This window comes from Pygocentrus nattereri, chromosome 11, assembly GCF_015220715.1.
Source record: "Pygocentrus nattereri isolate fPygNat1 chromosome 11, fPygNat1.pri, whole genome shotgun sequence".
Lineage (NCBI taxonomy): Eukaryota > Metazoa > Chordata > Actinopteri > Characiformes > Serrasalmidae > Pygocentrus > Pygocentrus nattereri.
In genome coordinates, this window is record NC_051221.1 from 22,834,402 (window position 1) to 22,855,055 (window position 20,654).

The window sequence follows — 20,654 nt, forward strand, 5'->3', positions numbered from 1 at the left end:
AGTTGTTGAAAAATACTGAGCCTAGAGACGGTAGGAGTGCTTTAATATAAAGATTTTTCTTCATTGAAGTACCCAGCCATTGTAAGAGCAGCAGTGCTTTGTATTCATTTGTGTGCCTAGAAAGCTCATTCTATAGCATTCAGATATTAACGGATTTAAAACAATTTTGAAGCAGTGGGTAATACTGAAAGAAATTAGGCTTGGCAAAATGTATGATTTTTTAAATCCTCATCTGTAGAGTAAATTGAATCCATGCCTGAGAATTTCAGCAGAGAGGGAGCCAGCATTAAGCACTACTATAGGTCCTTTGAAGAATGCAGAGCAGAATAGAGACAGACCCATGAGTTTCAATTATGGTACATGCACAGTGCACTTCTGCCTTGCCTACCTCTATAGAGACATAATTAACATTAATCAATTTCACCATATAGACTATGAGCAGCCTATGAGTAATGTATTTCTTACTGAAGCTGAAACACCTGGAGAGCATGTTTTATTAATGACATTGTGGTCGGTGTTCTTATGGTTCTACTGAACTGACTTCACTGGAAAAACTCAATATAGATGTATAGGTGCATACCCCCCCCCCAGGTGCTGTGCATCATGTGACTATAAAACATTGCATGCACGTTCTCCTGCCATTTTACTTGTAAGTCACATTCACATATTACTGGCTTACTGCCAAACACATGGTAGGGCACATGACTTGTCAAATACAGGAATACAAACTACCCACAAATGTAGTATGACCATAAAAACATGACCATAAAGAAAGGCATTAAGGACTACTGTGTGCCTACTTGTCACTGTAACACATAACTGTTACTATAAAGCAGTCTTCTTTTTTCTTATCAAAACCAACCATAGATAAAAAGCATCACTGCCTCAGGTCAGATCGGGCCACACAACAGGACGAAGGATCAGGAGAAGAGGAACACATTGGCCTATCCCAGTTAATGTGCATCCTACGGAAGAAGATCAGGATTCTTCATGAGTGGCATCGGAGGTGGTGACACAAGAGGGCACGTAAACAAGTGGCCTTTATCTCCAACCCCTTCAAGTTCACTAAAGACCTGCTGGGGCAGAAGCACAGTGGAAAACTTGCCTCCTCACAGGAAGAAACTCATCAACACCTCACGCAGATGTATAGTGACCCCAGAAGAGTGCTGGAGCTGGGAGAGTGCAACATCCTCATAGACCCCCCTGAACCAGAAGTACAGTTCGACTTGACGGAGCTGCAGCTGAAGGAAGTCAAAGAAGTCGTCCACAAAGCAAAGGCGAGATCTGCTCCAGGACCAAACTCCTACTGCATCTGTGGAAAATCCTGCGAGTCTTCTAGAGAAAGGGGAAGATCCCAGAACAATGGCGAGTAGCTGAAGGAGTGTGGATCCCAAAGGAGGAAAACTCCACCCAGCTAGACCAGTTCCCCATCATCTCCCTACTGTACATTGGGGCAAAGATCTTCTTCAGTGCCATTTCCAAGAGGCTGTGTACCTACCTGACAAAGAACACCTATACTGAAACATCAGTCCAGAAGGGCAGCATTTCAGGAATGCTGGGCTGTGTGGAGCATACCGTTGTGGTAACATAGCTAATTCAGGAGGCCAGAGAGAACAAAAGCAATCTGTCATTGTTGTGGCAAACCTTGCCACAACAATGACAACACAACTGTTGACCTGGCAAATGCATTCAGCTCCATTCCACACAAGTTAGTCCAGCTCACTCTAATAAAACATCAAGGCCCTAGTAGGTGTAGAGACCTCATTGCTGATTACTACAACAAATTCAGGATGAGGGTCTCTTCTGGAGCAGCTACATCTAGTTGGCACAAGGTGAAGATTGACACCATCACAGGGTGCACTGTCTCTGACACTGCTCTCCCTGGCCATGAATATGCTCACCAAGTCTGCTGAGCCAGAGTGCAGAGGGCCCCGAACCTGCCAAATCAAGTTCCAGATTTACATTGCAGGCACAGCCATTCCAACAATCACAGAGAAGCCAGTCAAGAGTTTGAGCAAGGTTTTTGATGGCTCTCTGAGAGACTCAACATCTATCCAGTTAACCTGCGCTGAGGTGGATGGCTGACTGAAATCTGTGGACAAGTCCGGTCTACCTGGAAAGTTCAAAGCCTGGGTCTACCAGCATGGCTTCCTTCCAAGGATCCTGAGGCCCCTCCTCATCTATGCTGTCCCAAGAGGAGGTGAGAGCAGCTCTGGAAGAGACAAAGACCATGTAAGGCAGTGGGAATGAGGCATCAGGGGGCTTGGACAAGCTGGGAGAATGCGGTTGAGAGGAAAGTGACCTTGACTGAGTTCTGGAAAGCTGAGGCTCTCCACATTAATTTCCTCATCCAGGCAGTGTATGATGTGCTTCCAAGCCCATCTAACACACATGGGGCATAGCAGAAACACCAGCATGTCCATTGTGTTCCAAGAGAGGTACCCTAGAGCATATCCTCAGCTGCTATACTACAGCACTTGGAGAAGGATGATACCGGTGGAGGCATGACCAAGTCCATAAGACCATCACTGAAGCCATCAGCACTGAACCATCGCCTTCGTCAGAGCTGGGGAGAAGGCAGCCCTGATCAAAAGATCACTGGCAGACATCTTGACCACTGCTAGAGACTGGAAGCTGTTGGTAGACCTTGAAGGGCAGCTAAAGTTCCCCAGCCACATTGCTGTCACCACCCTCTGACCAGACATTGTCCTCGTGACTGAGTTGACCAAGCAAGACGTGCTGCTGGAGCTGACAGTTCCATGGGAAGACCACTTGGAAGAAAGGTTTGAGAGGAAGCTCTCTAAGTACACAGGACCAGTCAGCGACTGTCAGGAAGCTGGATGGAGAGCGAGGTGCCTCCCAGTGGAGGTTGGATGCAGAGGTTTCGTGGCCCCTTCCTCGGCCAGAGCCTCAAGCAGTTTAGGCATTGTGGGTGAGCGAAAGAGGAGAGCCATCCGCAATACCACTGAAGTGGCAGAGAGGGCCTCAAGATGGCTGTGGCTCAAGAGAGGAGAACCATGGAGTCATGGTAGCTAGCTAGCCATCTGGACACAAGCTGGGGTCTGATCAACCCCAGCTGGGTCACCTGGATGAGGGTGTATGATGTTGAAAACAGCCTGATGCTGCAGGCTGTGTCATAATATCAGAAATGAAAGCTTTAGTGAAAATTCTGCCAGGGAGACTCCAATGCTACATCACTCATTACTCTGACCAATCACAAGCTTCCACCTGTCTTTAAATTGACTTGACTTACACACCTGCTTTACTGCTTTCAGATGCTGACCCTTCATCGTTCCCCTCCTTTCTCCCCGCCACCACCAGAAGGTCCCTGCTCAGTTGCCCAGGGGGTAGGCTCCTCCCCTGTCATCCCTGTATGGCAGGATCTGCAGGGCTTTACATGTTGAAGATCTGGGCTGATGATGTGGCCCACGCCAAGGACTTTAGCTTACAAAAAATGTGTTATCCATGGAATTGATAATATTATTAGATTAAACTATTTTCCTTCCTTCACGTTCGTCTCTGGTCTCTGAGTCTTTCTGATAGAATTAGTACACATTAAGTTAAAATTCTATGCCATTTCACCCCAGAAAGTGTTATGACACAATCTCATGTCAGAATATAGAAAATAAAAAGGCTAAAAAAAATCTAAATTTAAAAGATGATTCAAGAATTAAATGCGCAGCCTAGTTTGGTGCTCTGTTGCCTGATGTGTGTTTCCTACACATTCCAAAACACTTTTCTAACGTCTGTGTCTACAAACAAAAAAGCCAAATTCAGCCTCACCACTAATGTTGGTTTGTTTATGAATGAAGGAGAGCATTCTAGAACAATATAAATGGAAAAACATTCTAGAACCATCTGAATGGTGGAGAATTTTCTAGAACTCTAGAAGAGTCAATTCAACACATAAAATCTAAGTCAACACTATGGATTTCATTGTGGAGACAAAGCAGCTGCCCAGGCAAAAATCACAGTCAGATGAAAGGAAAGAAAAGGATTGCTTTCTATACTAAGTTACATTCATGAACTTCGATATGTTATAATCCAGCATCAGGAGAAACATCCACTGCAGACCCCAGACAAGTGACACAGACTGCAACATTTACAAATGTCTTTTTCTCTGTTGCTGTTATGTTGTCATTGTCATTGTCCTTGTTTGTGCAACTTAATTTGTAGTATATACCTGTAACTTTACTTTGGATGACCCCATATTCAGACATCCTCTAAGTGAGGAGACACAGGTAAGGTGTAGGCGCTTGTACAGTGTACTTCAACAGACAATAATGATGCAATGCTCCAAACACACAGACTGAAAATACATAGCTACACTAGTATTTACCAATGACTCCAGGGCATGTAAACTAGCCCGACAATACAACTGCAAGCCTACATGTCTGCATGTCTTTTTTAGTGTTTTTGAAAATGGGAAATTATTTGTAAAAGTCTTTTAAAAGTTTAAAAGCTTGCACATAATGTAAAAGATTCATACCAATTAAAGCCTTTTTGAAAATGGTTCTATATAGCACCAAAAAGAGTTCTTCTACTGTTATGATGTCAAGCTTGTACATTCTCCATCAATCTGAGGAACCCTTTTAGGATGCAAAGAACCCTTTAATTATGCAATGGATTCTTACAGTGTTCACGGTTCTATATAGAACCATTTTCTTTACCAAAGAGCCCTTGAAGAACCATCATTTTTAGGTGTGTTCATTATTGTTGTTTTGCTATGGTTTAGCTTTAACCTTCTGCTACAGACGTTGAACACAGAAGTTGCAGTTGCCACCAATAATTAAATGCTGAAATATTTTTATATCAAATTTTTATCACTCACTTTCATTCCATGAAACAAGCATAGATTCTCTGTCTTAAGTGGGGATTCTAAGCTCTCTGTCAATACTTTCAGGTTTGTAGACACTTCACTGTTATATATTTAATGAAAATGATTGTTTTGTCAACAGTCCCTGAAAGAAAAGCCACCCTTTATATTCTTATTATATTCTTCTTCTTTATGTGCCTTTATGTTGTCATTTCTATAATAATTTGTTAAAAATAATATATTTAATTAATTACACAGAACTTTGTAACTCTATAATGTAAATTTAAAGTACAGTAAAATAATAACTCTAGACACCTGAGGGTTAATGTACGAGTCAGTTTAGTGCACATTTAAGCAGCAGTATAACGATTCCCACCAGTGTTATGCACACGGAATCGGGACAGAACTGTTCCCTGTGTTCAACACTGACAGAAACATACAGCCATTATTCAATTGTGTAATTGCAACAAGCAAGCACTCTTGTTTTTGTAGTGGATTTCATGAACTCACAGACAGCATGGATAATTGTTTTTTTCATGAGAAAATGTTGGGTGTTCTTCCCTTGAATGCGCGCACACACACACACACGCACACACACACACTGTCTCTCTTACACACCTGGGCCCCACTGAGATCATCAGTTCGTTTGATCTAGACCTGGGAGACCCCATCTAGTGCAGCTGAATTATGGATTAGCAGCAGCATGAAGGGGAGCGATACACTGAATGCAGAATTCAATGTGACTGCATGACAAGGAATGAAAAAATCAAATAGAAGAGAGAAATGGGAAAGAAAAAAGAGGAACGGCAGAGGAAATACTTTTTTTGCTTCACAAATATGCTTCTGCTTGGTGAAGGCTCTGGAAAATGACCATTCATCCCAAGTGGTTCTTGAAAATACATCTTTTTGACCTGTACTGTGCATGATGAGTGGTGTATATGATCGCATAAGTATAGATAGAGTCCATATATACAGAATAACAAGTGAATTCAGTGAAGATGAGGAGAAAATCGATGTTGCTTTTGAGTGAAAATGTGTTTTGAGTGTAAAGATGAAAGCCTTTTACTGAAGCAAAGTCATTCAAGGATTTATCAGGTTATAAATGATAAATACAGGCGTTACAGTTGTTGTCATGCCTGCATTTAATACATCGCCAAACCACACAAGATATTTCACAAGGCAACAGCACTGAATCTAGCCTTCTAATGTTGTATGATGTGGGAGAACAAACCCCTGGATACTTCAGAGTTCTGTAGACTGTAGCTTTAAGCTCAGCCCATTGGTTGAAGACTGGCCATCTGCAAAGCCTGATACTTTGGTCAGTGAACCAGTTTTATGTGGATTTTTCAACTGGAACATCTGACCTTGTCTCAGTCTCCTGGCACAGGCATCCAGCTTTTGATCTAAAATCTCCTGGTATCTGAGGATGTTCATGATAATGTGCATTCTAACAAGATTCTAATGACGTTTGTAATTAAAACAGACCAGCAATATTAGATCTGACTTCATGCCTTTTCCTGCAGATCTTTGAAAAAGTTTGTAGGAGAGAAATTTGTGGTTAACCCCTTAAATGGCCAGGGAGGGCCAACGTTTTGTTATACACTTCTATAACCTAAGAACAGCTCAACCAGTTCACAGTGAAGCCCCTGTAGTTACTGAACAATACACATCTGAAATAAGTAAGTAAAAAGCCTTAGATTTTAAGGGATTAATGTGAGGTATTATGAGGATAAGCATTATGAGGCAATAAGTGGAGGTGAAGGAGAGTGGCCAAAAAAGCCCAAAGACTGTGTTTCAAGTTTGCATAATGGAGAAAAAATGTAACAATAAAATCAGTAGATAAATTAAAAGACAACGGGACCAACGCATACGTACTAGTAAGCTCCTTTGTTACTTCAAATTTGCATGCATTTTTTCGCAAATTTGAATGTCAAATTTCTGTTTATTTGCTGAATTGAACATATTAGAAAAAAACAACAACAGAGTATAAAACGTATCATACCTTTTGCACAGAACACATTTTATATTCACAATATGTTAAATCCAGTAAATAAAAAGTAATTATGCATTAAAATGAGCAATTGTTTTTCTCTGTAGATGATATGATAACTTTTGACCAATTTTTTGCATTCATATGTAAGTAAAGACAATTATCAGTTCACTGGCAATGTAATAAGCAGCAGTTAGTTTTCCCAATTTTCCCATAATTTGAACTCCAGTTACCCTTTACATTGTGTTACAATTTCACAATGACTTGACCAATAGAAATGGGTCAAAGCAACTGTGGGAAAAAAAAAAAAAAAAAAACATAATATGTTAAGAACAGTTTTTTTTTGTCTCCCACAAAGTTACTGTTACTGTTTAGGAGATGTAAAGTTTTGTTTCAACAGGGGATAACCGCATATTAATTTAAACATATATCAGACTATGCTGATGAGTGTACATGCTGCATGGCTGTCAAATTCATCTACAAATATGTGTTTCTCCAGTCTGGCACAGAGGGAACCACTTCAGGCTGCTGCATTATTGTACACTATGTTATTAGTGCTCCACATTCACATTTTATGTTCAACAGGAAAATTATGTCGATAGACATGTCAAATTGTACTGCATAATTGTCATGATTGGCCCCTCCCTGTCCATGTGCTTGTGTTGTTTACTTCCCAGTCCTGTCCATGTGTTCGTGTTGTCTTTTGGTCTAGTCCATGTGCTTTTTGTTTTGATCCCCTGTCCGGCCCCTTGTTTTGTGACCCCACCCAAGATTATTCCCACCTGTGTTTTCACCTGATTCCTGTTAGCCTTCTTGTATCTAGCCCTGTGTTTTCCCCTGTGTTGTTGCTGGTCTTTGTTTGGGATGATGACTATTGTTAGATGTGTGTTTGATATGTTTGAGGTTTAATGCGTTGTATGTTGTTTGATCTTCCGGCCCTGTTGATTGTTTGATGTTTATTTTGATTGAAGTATTTGGATCTCTGTATTCTGTGTTTTTCTCATTATATCTTTCCCTCCATTTCTCCGTGTTAGCTTGTAACACCTGGACTGTCATGACCACGACCCTGGATTTGCCCTCAATAAAAGTCGCTTATCTCAGCGTATGCATCCACCTCATCGCTCCCCACCGTTACAGTAATACAGACATGAAAAACCCTCCATGGAAGAGTGAGGCTGGATATTTAGTCAGACCATCTCCATCTCATCTCGTTCAATTCTGAAAATGAATGGATTGTCACTAGTGATTCCATTTTAGCATGTTATATCTGATTAAACACCATTATTGAATAAATTGGGACATTTCGGCATTTTGCAAGGCATGGACATGGATGAGTTGTGCTAATAGTTGGTTACTGAAATAGGAATCAGATTTATGGACATATTTTATCCTTTTATTAATTTAAACCTCTGGTAAATATAAGAGTTTTGGTGGGAATTATGCTTTCCCCTCCCCTCACATTGTGCAAACTATCAGTAGTGCTTGCACTACTACAAGTGTGGTTACGTTAAGTTAGTTGTGTTACATGTTTGGCTATGTTAGGTTAGATATGTTACATGTTTGGTTATGTTAGGTTAGATATGTTACATGTTTGGTTATGTTAGGTTAGATATGTTACATGTTTGGTTATGTTAGGTTAGATATGTTACATGTTTGGTTATGTTAGGTTAGATATGTTACATGTTTGGCTATGTTAGGTTAGATATGTTACATGTTTGGTTATGTGAGGTTAAGTGTGTTACATGTTTGGTTGTGTCGGGTATGTTTCAGGTGTGGTTATATTAGATATGTTACAGGTGCTGTCATGTTAAGTTAGGCATGTTACAGATATTGTTATTTTAGGTCATGTTTTTGAAGATTATAAAATTGCATGTTATAGTGGCCTATATATCATCCAAAACAATGAAAATAAATGTGTAAAATGTTGATTTATTATTATTATTATTATTACTTATTTATTTATTTTATTTATTTATTTATTTATTTTTTACAGTTTTTCAAACTGACCCCAAAGAACACTAATCTGCCCAAAATGTTCACAGGACACTAAAAACAGATCACCATATTAATTTTATGTTTACCCAGTTGTCCCCATTAAATTAGATAAAGACATTAAATATGTAGGAACAATTAATGATGTTAGTCATTTATTTCGATTATTAGATTAGATTATTTAGAGTTAAACATTGAATTGAAAAAGATAATAGTATTACGACAATTCATAATGAATTCGTTAATAATTCATGATGTGTTTTTTTTTCTTTTCTATTTAAACAGAACAGCTGCACAAATTCTACTAGCAGATCAGATTAATTTATACATTAATATGACAACACAGGAAATCTCTTGTGTTCAGGTGCCCACATGGTGATGGATTACAAAGGAATAAAGACATTTCTGACATTATTTGGATATATTAAAGTCATGTGACATGGGAACTATGGCCCAAAGGTAAGTGCAGTGTTTTGCTGTTCATGTTTCCATCTTGGCTGCTAGCAGTGTTGTGGGTTTGTGGCTGTAGAGCATAATCTGTGAACTGGGAAATCAATCACTGGCTGTCTGGTATTGCTGCTCACTGAGTATCAGAGTTCTGTTATGCACTGGAGTTTTCATAATTGGTGTACTATTAATGCATATTCAGAAGCAAAGGGTTCTAAAGACAGGAGTAGTGCTGACACCCCTTATTTACTATTCACTATGTCTTAAACAGGGCCTCCTACTCAACAGATAGCCTTGGCACAGTTCACACAAAAACTTTGTTTTTGATGGTTTATTAATAGGTGGTTATAGAGTATTTTCTTGAGACTAAACAAGTGAAAGAGTATTATGAAGCATTATAAAACACGTTTGCTGGACTGGCTGTCTCCACTCCTGACATTTTTATTTCCTTGGTCCTTACTCTGCTGCTGGATCACCGAGTGCACTTACATGAGAAGTCGCTCCAATGAGCCCCTTCAGCATTAATTAGTGTGGTCATTAATCAAGTCCAGTGCAGATAGCTGCCTAATCCTGCTGTAATGCATTTTTCTGGAGGGGAGCTCCAAAAGTTAATTGGATTTGATTGGATATTGCTATGATAGTCCCACATGAAACATCTTTACCTAGTAATTGGAGTATAGATCAATTGTTGCCTTTGATTTAACATTTTTCTACAAGCATTGCAGACAGTTAGCCAAAAGCCCGCCTTTGACAGGCCTTTTTTCTGGATATAAAAGTTTTCATAGCTAAAGTTCATGAAGACTTACATTTATAGTACTTTGTAAATGTCTTAGTCAGCCAAGAATATTGTTGAAAACTATGTGTCTATATGGTGAGTTTGTTTGTGCCTGTAAAAAACACTACAGAACATTAGAATCAGGATAAATACGCATTACTACAATTAAAGCTTAGCAAGAGTTTTGTATGTTTTAAAAAGTATTGAATTGAAAAAGTATTGTGTTTGTAAGAACTACACTGTATTTCCAAAAATATTCACTCACCCATCCAAATAATTGAATTCAGGTGTTGCATTCACTTCCCTGACCACAGGTGTATGAAACCATGCACCTAGGCATGCAGACTGCTTCTACAAACATTAGTGAAAGAATGGATCGCTCTCAGGAGCTCGGTGAATTACAGAATGATAGGATGCCACCTGTGCAAGTCCAGTCGTGAAATTTCCTCACTACTAAATATTCCACAGTCAACTGTCAGTGGGATTATAACAAAATGGAAGCGATTGGGAATGACAGCAACTCAACCATGAAGTGTTGGGCCATGTGAAATGACAGAGTCAGCGGATGCATGTGCAGAGATCACCAACTTTCTGCAGAGTCAATCACTATAGACCTCCAAACTTCATGTGGCCATCAGATGAGCTCAAGAACAGCATACAGAGCTTCATGGAAGGAGTTTCCAAGGCTGAGCAGCTGCATCTGAATCTTACATCACCAAGCACAATGCAAACCGTCAAATGCAGTGGTGTAAAGCGCCACCACTGGACTCTGGAGCAGTGGAGATGTGTTCTCTTCTTGTCCAACATCAGTATCTGGGGGGGTGCAAGTTTTATAGTTCTGACACATTGCTACATAGTGAGAATGACAACCACCAACTAGCCAACTTCATTATAGCTGAATTGTTATAAAATTGTCCATCTGTTGCCATAATCAGAGGGAAAACATTGTTCCACAAAATTAAACAGACAGTGCTGCTGGTAGGGAAACAAACATTTGGTGCTGAAGGTGCTCCATGGCCAACAGTTCAATAACTATTTTTATTTATTGAAGAGTGCCATGGTTTTCACTTTTTTCCCTCTGGATTAAAAAAAAACAAACAAACAAAAAAACAACATTTTTGAATATTAAACAAAACACATTATTCAACTCACATTTAGTTACTGTAACAACTGTCAGTACGCAGGGAGTAAATGATAAGTGACCAGACTCCTACCTTTTACAGCAACAGTCATATATGTCTAGGGTGAGAAGCTGAATACCGTGTTTTTTCACAGAATTGAATTTTATTTTCTTCTCCACTGTAACTACTATTCATACCTTTCATACTACTACTCATTGAGTAGGTAAGCAGTCTATAGGAATTAGCACAGCAGCAAACAGAGAGCAAGGTAATGCTGTGTTTACATGTTGATGTTAAAAAAGCATCTTGCTGTGGCTTTTGCATGCAGTCATGTAAATGTACCATGGCAACCGCATCTGTCAAAAAATTGTGATCATCTAAAGAGAGCTTTGTCAGTCTCCTTTATTTATTTAAGTCATGAAGAGGCAAATAAACAGTGCCTTTGCATATGACCTTAATTTTTTAAATATTTTAGCACACCTCCACATGTGCTTTACTGTACAAAAACCCATGTACAGTAAAGCACAGGTTGGCTGCCAAAATGAACATGATGAAACAAAAGCACAGAAACAAAGAAACCAAAATTTCCAGAAACACGTACTAAGTAAAGAACTGCAGACAAATAATAGTAAATTGTTTGTTCAAAGGGCGGCACGGTGGTGTGGTGGGTAGCGTTGTCGCCTCACAGCAAGGAGAGTCTGGGTTCGATTCCCCTGCCGGGTGACCGGGGTCCTCTCTGTGTGGAGTTTGCATGTTCTCCCCGTGTCTGCGTGGGTTTCCTCCGGGTTCTCCGGTTTCCTCCCACAGTCCAAAGACATGCACTCAGGCCAATTGGACATGCTAAATTGCCCCTGGGTGTGAGTGACTGTCTGTGTCTGTCTGCCCTGCGAAGGACTGGCGACCTGTCCAGGGTGTATCCTGCCTTCCGCCCAAAGACTGCTGGGATAGGCTCCAGCACCCCCCCCCCCCCACCGACGGAGAAGCAACTTAGAAAATGGATAGATGGATGTTTGTTAGAAATAAAAAATTATTTATAAGAAAATAGCAAGAAGGTCTGGGTTTGATTCCCTGGCTGGGTGACCATAGTCCTTTCCATGTGTATGTATTCCCTGTGTCTGTGTGGGTTTCTTCCCACAATCCAAAGACATACAGTGAGGTGAATTGAAGACATTAAGTTGACCCTAGCTGTGAACATGTTTTTGCATGTCTGCCCTGTGATAGCCTGGCAACCTGTCCAGGGTGTGTCCTGCCTTCTGCCCAATGGGGATCCCCCTGTAACCCAAGATGATGACACAACTTAGATGATAAATAATTAAATTCTAACACCTTAAAATCCAACTTTTAATTGTAGGAAACATATTTTATCATCCATCCATCCATCCATCCATCATTTTCCGCTTCTCCGGGGTTCGGGTCGCGGGGGCAGCATCCTGAGCAATGAGGCCCAGACCTCCCTTTCCCCAGCCACTTCCACTAGCTCCCTGGGAGGGATTCCGAGGCGCTCCCAGGCCACCTGGGCGATATAGTCACGCCAGCGTGTCCTGGGTCTTCCCCGGGGTCTCCTCCCCGGTGGACTTGCCTGTGACACCTCCCTAGGGAGGCGTCCAGGAGGCATCCTAACAAGATGCCCGAACCACCTCAACTGGCTCCTCTCGAGGTGGAGAAGAAGCGGCTCTACTTTGAGTCCCTCCCGGATGACCGAACTTCTCACCCTATCTCTAAGGGAGAGTCCAGCCACCCTGCGGAGGAAACTCATTTCGGCCGCTTGTATTCGCGATCTCGTTCTTTCGGTCATTACCCAAAGCTCATGACCATAGGTGAGGGTGGGAACGTAGATCGACCAGTAAATCGAGAGCCTTGCCTTATGGCTCAGCTCTTTCTTTACCACAACAGACCGGTAAAGAGCCCGCATCACTGCTGACCCAGCACCAATCCGCCTGTCAATCTCCCGCTCCCTTGTACCATCACTCGTGAACAAGACCCCGAGATACTTAAACTCCTCCACTTGAGGCAAGAGCTCATCCCCGACCCAGAGAGGGCTCTCCACCCTTTCCCGCCTGAGAACCATGGCCTCGGATTTGGAGGTACTGATCCTCATCTCGGCCGCTTCACACTCGGCTGCAAACCGATCCAGTGAAAGCTGAAGTTCACGGCCTGATGTCCCCAATAGGACCACATCATCTGCAAACAGCAGCGATGTGACCCTGAGGTCACCAAACCGGACACCCTCCATCCCCTGACTGCGCCTAGAAATTCTATCCATAAAAATTATGAATAGAATCGGTGACAAAGGGCAGCCCTGACGGAGTCCAACTCTCACTAAGAACAAGTCTGACTTACTGCCGGCCATGCGAACCAAACTCCTGCTTTGTTTGTACAGGGCCTGAATGGCTCGTAGCAAAGAGCCATGTACCCCGTACTCCCGAAGCACCTCCCACAGAATACCCCGGGGAACACAGTCGAATGCCTTCTCCCAATCCACAAAGCACATGTGGACTGGTTGGGCAAACTCCCATGAACCCTCCAGAATCCTGGAGAGGGTAAAGAGTTGGTCCAGTGTTCCACGACCAGGGCGGAACCCGCACTGCTCCTCCTGAATCTGAGGTTCGACTATAAGCCGGACTCTCTTCTCCAGTACCCCTGCATAGACCTTACCAGGGAGGCTGAGGAGTGTGATTCCCCTGTAGTTGGAACACACCCTTCAGTCCCCCTTTTTAAAAAGAGGCACTACCACCCCAGTCTGCCAATCCAGTGGCACCACCCCCAATGTCCACGCAATGTTGAAAAGGCGTGTCAGCCAAGACAGCCCCACAACATCCAGAGCCTTGAGGAACTCAGGACGGATCTCATCCACCCCTGGAGCCCTGCAGCCAAGGAGCTTTTTAACTACCTTAGCGACTTCGGCCTCAGTAATGGACAAGCCTATTCCTGTGTCCCCAGACTCTGCCTCCTCACTGGAGAACGTGTTGGTGGGATTGAGAAGGTCCTCAAAGTATTCCTTCCACCGCCCAATGACGTCTTCAGTCGAAGTCAGCAGCACACCATCTCCACTATATACAGTGCTAGTGGCACACTGCTTTCCCCTTCTGAGTTGCCTGACGGTTTGCCAGAATCTTTTCGGAGCTGACTTAAAGTCACTTTCCAAGGCCTCACCGAACTCTTCCCACACCCGGGTTTTTGCCTTGGCAACGACTGAAGCCGCAGATCGCTTGGCCTGTCGATACCTGCCAGCTGCCTCTGGTGTCCTACAGGCCAACCATGCCTGGTAGGACTCCTTCTTCAGCTTGACGGCATCTCTCACCTGGGGTGTCCACCACCGGGTTCGAGGATTACTGCCCCGACAGGCACCAACTACCTTGCGACCACAGCTACAGTCAGCCGCTTCAACAATGGAGGAGCGGAACATGGCCCATTCTGAGTCAATGTCCCCCACCTCCCCCGATATCTGGTCAAAGTTCAGACAGAGGTGTGAGTTGAAGATCAATCTGATAGGTTCTTCTGCCAGACGTTCCCAGCAAACCCTCACTATACGTTTGGGTTTGCCTGGTCTGACCGGCATCTTCCCCCACCACCTGATCCAACTCACCACCAGGTGGTGATCAGTTGACAGGTCAGCTCCTCTCTTTACGCGAGTGTCCAATACGCAAGTCCGCTGACACGACTACAAAGTCAATCATTGAACTGCGGCCTAGGGTGTCCTGGTGCCATGTGCACTTATGGACATCCTTGTGTTCAAACATGGTGTTCGTTATGGACAAACTGTGGTTTGCACAGAAGTCCAAAAACTGAACACCACTCGGGTTCAGATCAGAGAGGCCATTCCTCCCAATCACACCCCTCCAGGTCACACTGTCATTGCCCACGTGAGTGTTGAAGTCCCCCAGTAAGACAATTGAGTCTCCAGGAGGAGCACTTTCAAGCACCCCTCCCAAGGACTCTATGAAGGCTGGGTACTCTGAACTGCTGTTCGGTGCATAAGCACAGACAACAGTCAGGACCCGTTCCCCAACCCGAAGGCGTAGGGAAGCTACCCTCTCGTCCACCGGGGAAAACCCCAACATACAGGCGCGGAGTCGAGGAGCTATGAGAAAGCCCACACCTGCCCGCCGCAGGTGTGGGCAACTCCAGAAAAGAAAAAAGTCCAGCCCCTCTCAAGGAGATTGGACCCAGAGCCCAAGATGTTTTGAGGTGAGCCCGACTATATCTAGCCGGTATCTCTCAACCTCGCGCACCAACTCAGGCTCCTTCCCCGCCAGTGAGGTAACGTTCCAGGTTCCAAAAGCCAGTTTCAGCAACCGAGGATCAGAACGGCAAGGCCCACGCCTTCGGACACTGCCCGATCCACAATGCACCGCACCCCTACTACTGCCCCTCCCATCGGTGGTGGGCCGATGGGAGGGGGGAATCATGTAGCTCCTTCGGGCTGGGCCCGGCTGGGCACCATGAGTGAATGCCCGGCCACCAGACGCTCGCTGGCGAGCCCCTCCCCCAGGCCTGGCTCCAGGGTGGGGCCCCGGTAACCCTGATCCGGGCAGGGTACACAAGTCCTGCTTTCTTCTTTTCATAGGGGTGATTATGGACCACACTTTGTCTGGACTGTCACCTAGGACCAGTTTGCCATGGGAGACCCTACCAGGAGCTTTTGCTCCAGACAACATAGCTCCTAGGATCATTCAAGCACACAAACCTCTCCACCACGATAAGGTGGTGATTCATGGAGAGGCATATTTTATCATTTTAGATTTATTTGTCAATGTAACTACAGTAACAACCTTTATTGGCATATATTACAGTTTAACATGTGGTATTTTTTCCCTCACACAATTAAAAATTAATTCAATTTTGACTAAATAAATACATTTTGACTAAATAAATTTCTACCAGTAAAATGTCATTTTTGCATGTGATTTGCAAATATAGCATTATAAGCTTAAACTGCTTTGTAATAAAATTAGTAATAACATTAATTTGAACGAGTAATTAGAATCTCAACATGTCAAATTACTCTTCACTTATTTGCATCATAAGCCAACGTCATGTTATGAATTTCTACGGCCATATAAAAAGACATAAAACCTCACCAACAGCTCTCATTGCTCAAGCTGTAAAGCATGTAATCCTCATTTATGAAAGAGCAAACATGTTAACATCACACCATTTGCTCTTAATATCACAGTAAATCCGGTGCATTTTATCAATTTGGCCCAATGTGTTGTTCTTTTGTTTGTTTACAAAAGCACTTGTAACAAGTGCACTTGTTAATGCTGCCCAGGTGAATGATGTTACATTTTCTATTCAGCTGCATAAATCTTTTGCATAGAAATGTACAGTATCCTCCACACATATTGGCACATAGTGTAAACATGAGCAAAACAGGCTGTAAACATACACAGACAGATTCTTACCATCCCCAGCTCTTAAAATTTCTTAATTATTGCTCTGATAGTGGAAAAGGGTGTTTTCAATTGTTACGCTGTTTTCTTGTCGCCATTTCTTGATTTGTGCAGCTCAGCAACCTTTTGTCTCACATCAGTGCTGTTTTCCTTGGTCTTTCTCATAGTGATGGATAACTATTTGGGAATTTGGCCCATGTGTCACCACATAGTCATACCCTATTGACACAGGAAGCCATAGCTGACCATTTATGTGTTGTATTTGTACGTCAAATAAAGGATTATAGTTATTATTGTAAATGAAAGACAATACTGGTAAGCATTAAACAATGCTTTTCACCACTCAGTTTGCCCATGTTTGCCAAGGGTGGCTATATTTGGGGAGCACACAGTATAGGTAATCTTACCAGTGATTTTGCTCTGCATGTTTCTTAATACAGTCTAATCAACATTCTCTTGTAATTAGTCATGAGTCTGACCAGCAGAAGTCTTGCTTATGCTTCTTCTAATTTTTCACTTTCACTACAGTGCATCTGGCAACTGTAATGTAGCTCTTGATTGTACATGTCAGTAATTCTTAAGTAGCACTGATGTCTTAAATCTCTTGGGGGCGTTATGAGTTGGTGTGCCCTCCAGTTCTCTTCTGCAAACCCCACTGAATTTAGGACAGTGCGTGAGAGGCATATCCCTACACACACACACCCATATGCACACTTCAAGGTCTATTAATGTCTCTATTCTGATAGTTCCCTGTGTGTTCAGAAACAGTGACTAGACTTTTATTCTCTTTCTCTACTAGTTTTGCATTTATATATATTAACTTTTAGGGCAGGATTAAACTGAATATTTACAAAGGGGGGGTAAGTGACAACCTAATTAAAAATTTAAGCTTGGGAACACATGGGATGCTCTCATTGTTCTATGAACTTCTTTCTTCCACCCACATAAGTTTCTGTCTCCTTCCTCTTTTGGCTTGCCTCTCCAGTGTAGATGGTCCTTTGATGTAAAAGTATTAATCATTTTTAGGCTTCTTTATTGGAAACAGTTATGACCATGCATGGAAGTCTCTATTGGCTATACTGGGAATAAGTACGTCATCTCCAACTGATTGTACTCCAGCATTGAAGCACCTTGTCTAACAGTGTGACATCGCACCCTTCCTCTCCAACGTAGAAACGGCTTTTCAGTGTATGTTGTGAAGAAATAGGATTCGCACACTTTGCCCTCCTTTCCTGGGGGATTTTAGGCCATGTTGTTTATAAGAGAGCTAAGAGAGCATCTCAGAAATAAGAGCAATGAGGTTTTCCTGCACTCCATTATGAACCTGTAATGAATAGTGAGCTCTGGGACGGATCTGAGCGCATTTCCTGCGAGACGGATGATGAGGAGGCTTATGATTTTAATAAGCATCTAAGACCATGTCCTCCTCTTTCACCACTTCGCTGTAAGCCCTCGCCAGCTGCTTTATAATAAGTCCGGTTCCTGAAACACGCACACAAGCACACATGCATATATGCACTCAAACACACAAACGACTCAAGAAGTAAGAGATCAGCTGTTTTTTTGTTGTTTGTTTGTTTGTTTGTTTGTTTTCTTTTTTTCAGCCATTCAATTCCCTGCACGGATTCCTAGTCCACATTATTTAGTTGTGGCCTGCTCACGATGCCCAGTGTGTTTATTGCTGTTTGAATGCTTGTAGGTGCACTGAAATTGAACCCCTGACTCAGTGCTAACCATTCATCCCTTTGAGCGACATGGCTAATCATCAAGTTCAAAAGGGAGCTGGGGAACTTTTAGCTCATGTGTGCAATCCCGTGATGCCTCAGAGAATAAGTGATCAAAATGGGCTGGGTTTATTTTTCTTACACTTTCTTTGTTTTATTTTGTTGTAACATTCCTGATTTTTGTTGATTTTCCATGAACTTATAGGGTAAATTCTCAGAGAACTGACTTCCTTCACTTCTTCTTCACCTTCCTTCACCTCACCTTCTTTAACCCTCCGGGGTCCATGAACTCACCATGTGTCAAATTCAATATATGTTTCTGTATATGTTTCTCTATCTTTGCAATAACACAGCAGAAATATCTTTCAAACATTTCCTGAATTTGTAGATTCTTTACTCTCCGTTTTATTTAATTGCAAGATTGTACATGATGACTCACCTCTGGAGTCATGAGGCTATGAAGAGGGGTTGAAATACACATTATCTACTTCTCACAATGTGTAATTGGTGAATTTGTGTCAATCTACATTGCGTGTGAAATTGACCAGTGGACACCCAGGACAACTCCATCACATGGGAAACCATCCATTCTTCTCTCAGTCAGCACCAGAGAAACATGTGAAATGGTGTGCAAAGAGTTGCTGCAGCTGAAGTTGCTGCAGTAGTTTTGTAAAGTACTGATAAAGATAACAGAGAATTATAAGTATCATGTTATATGCAAGTGCCTTTAAAGGCAAATTTAAGAAGATATGCAAAAATCGAGGAAATGCCCTCAGACCCCAGAGGGGTAAAGAGAGTTCAAGGGTTTGATGTAGTGCAAACATCAAAATATGTAAAGATTGTACCATTCACTTCATTTTGTCATGTCAAACAAAATAGAACTAAAAACATTTAAGGATTATATACTTGTTCAGTCTACAGCAGTTAACCCTGCCCTCATTCTCCATGAAGTCATCAGAAGTATTTCAGTCAGGGATGCTTTTAGAATGAGGCATGATAAATGACAATTATGATATTTGCAAAAGTAAAAGTCTGTCATTCATTCATTCATTCATTCATTCATTCATTCATTCATTCATTTAATTTGTACTCAAAACAACATATTAAGTATGTTATTTACTTTTCAGGAGAAATTTCTGAGGATATTAGATATATGATAATCCACTTTTTATCACTATCAGATAAACAGTACTTAAAGGTTTTATCTTTGAGATTCTTCAGATCTGAAAAAATCCACAGGTGTTTCTGTCCATCCTTTCACTGTGATGACACTCAAAACTATGAGTCTGGAAGAATGTGTAGCTGCCAAGAAGCTGTTACTGAGGGGAAAAAATAGATAACAAAGGGAAAAAAATGCAAATCAAACAAAGAAGCTGCTGTTGTTCTCAGAACAATGGACTGACCACCCCAGAGTCCAGACCTCAACAACACTGAATTTGTTTGGGATTATAACTCTAGAGAAAGCATAGAAAAATATACCTGGAGGCAAAGAAAAAAGAATCCTGCAGACTTCAGAAAAACTAAAAGCAAGTCTCTGAAACAGAATAGAATAAAGGCAAAATCTTTTCTTAATTTTTTTCTAAAATGAGTTATTTATCTTTTGCTGAGCTAAACGAGTGAATTGTTCTTAATGGCCATTTGACCAAAAATTAAAAGTGCTTGCATGTATCTTCAGAATGGACACATTGTCATGCCTACTGCAGAGGACGGTCCTTCTGTCTGTTCCTTGCAACCAGCAGATTCTGTAGTATCCACTATGAAGAGAACTACAACTCCCATGAGCCTCTGGAGGAGCTCCTGTGAAGAACATATGTCTTTGCCCTCTCCTTAATGTCAAACCTGTTTGTGTCATCAGTTAGGTAGTATAGAAGCCCGGCCTTTAGTTTAGTCAGTTGTGAAGTATTGCCAATATCCTGCTTTCTGGTTTTGACCATGGACTGTTTTGACCAGGATCATTGTGTGAATCCCTTTATCTCACATAAAGCTCTACGTTGGGTTCATGCATCATGCATCAAAACATGAATCATGACTGTTTAAACAAACATCATTAGCAGAACAGAGAGAAAAAAGTATGATACAGCCCCTTTATACCTTTCATGAACTTCCTATGTCATAGATTAAACTCTAAACATCCAGAACCAATATCTGGGCTGCCAGAGTTAGATGTCAGTTGAGGAGATTGTAGATGACTTTAGCTAACACAGCATCGCTGCTGCTAGTGAGGAATGCATGCCTGACTTAGTCTTCTTACATCATGGACTGCGCTCTGGGGCTTGTATGTGATGGTTCGTTTCAAAATGGAGGTCTTTAGCAGAGCTTGCCCTACTTTCTTCCCTCACAGCACACGTTACAACCACCACGAAACCACATGTGCACACTGCAGCCCTGCTAATCCG

The 20,654-nt window shown here is 42.1% G+C and overlaps 1 pseudogene; it reads left to right on the forward strand.

Annotated features, from left to right (window-relative positions):
• Positions 1 to 956: 956 nt before the first annotated feature.
• On the forward strand, positions 957 to 3,036 carry LOC108428739 (annotated as a pseudogene).
• Positions 3,037 to 20,654: the final 17,618 nt, after the last annotated feature.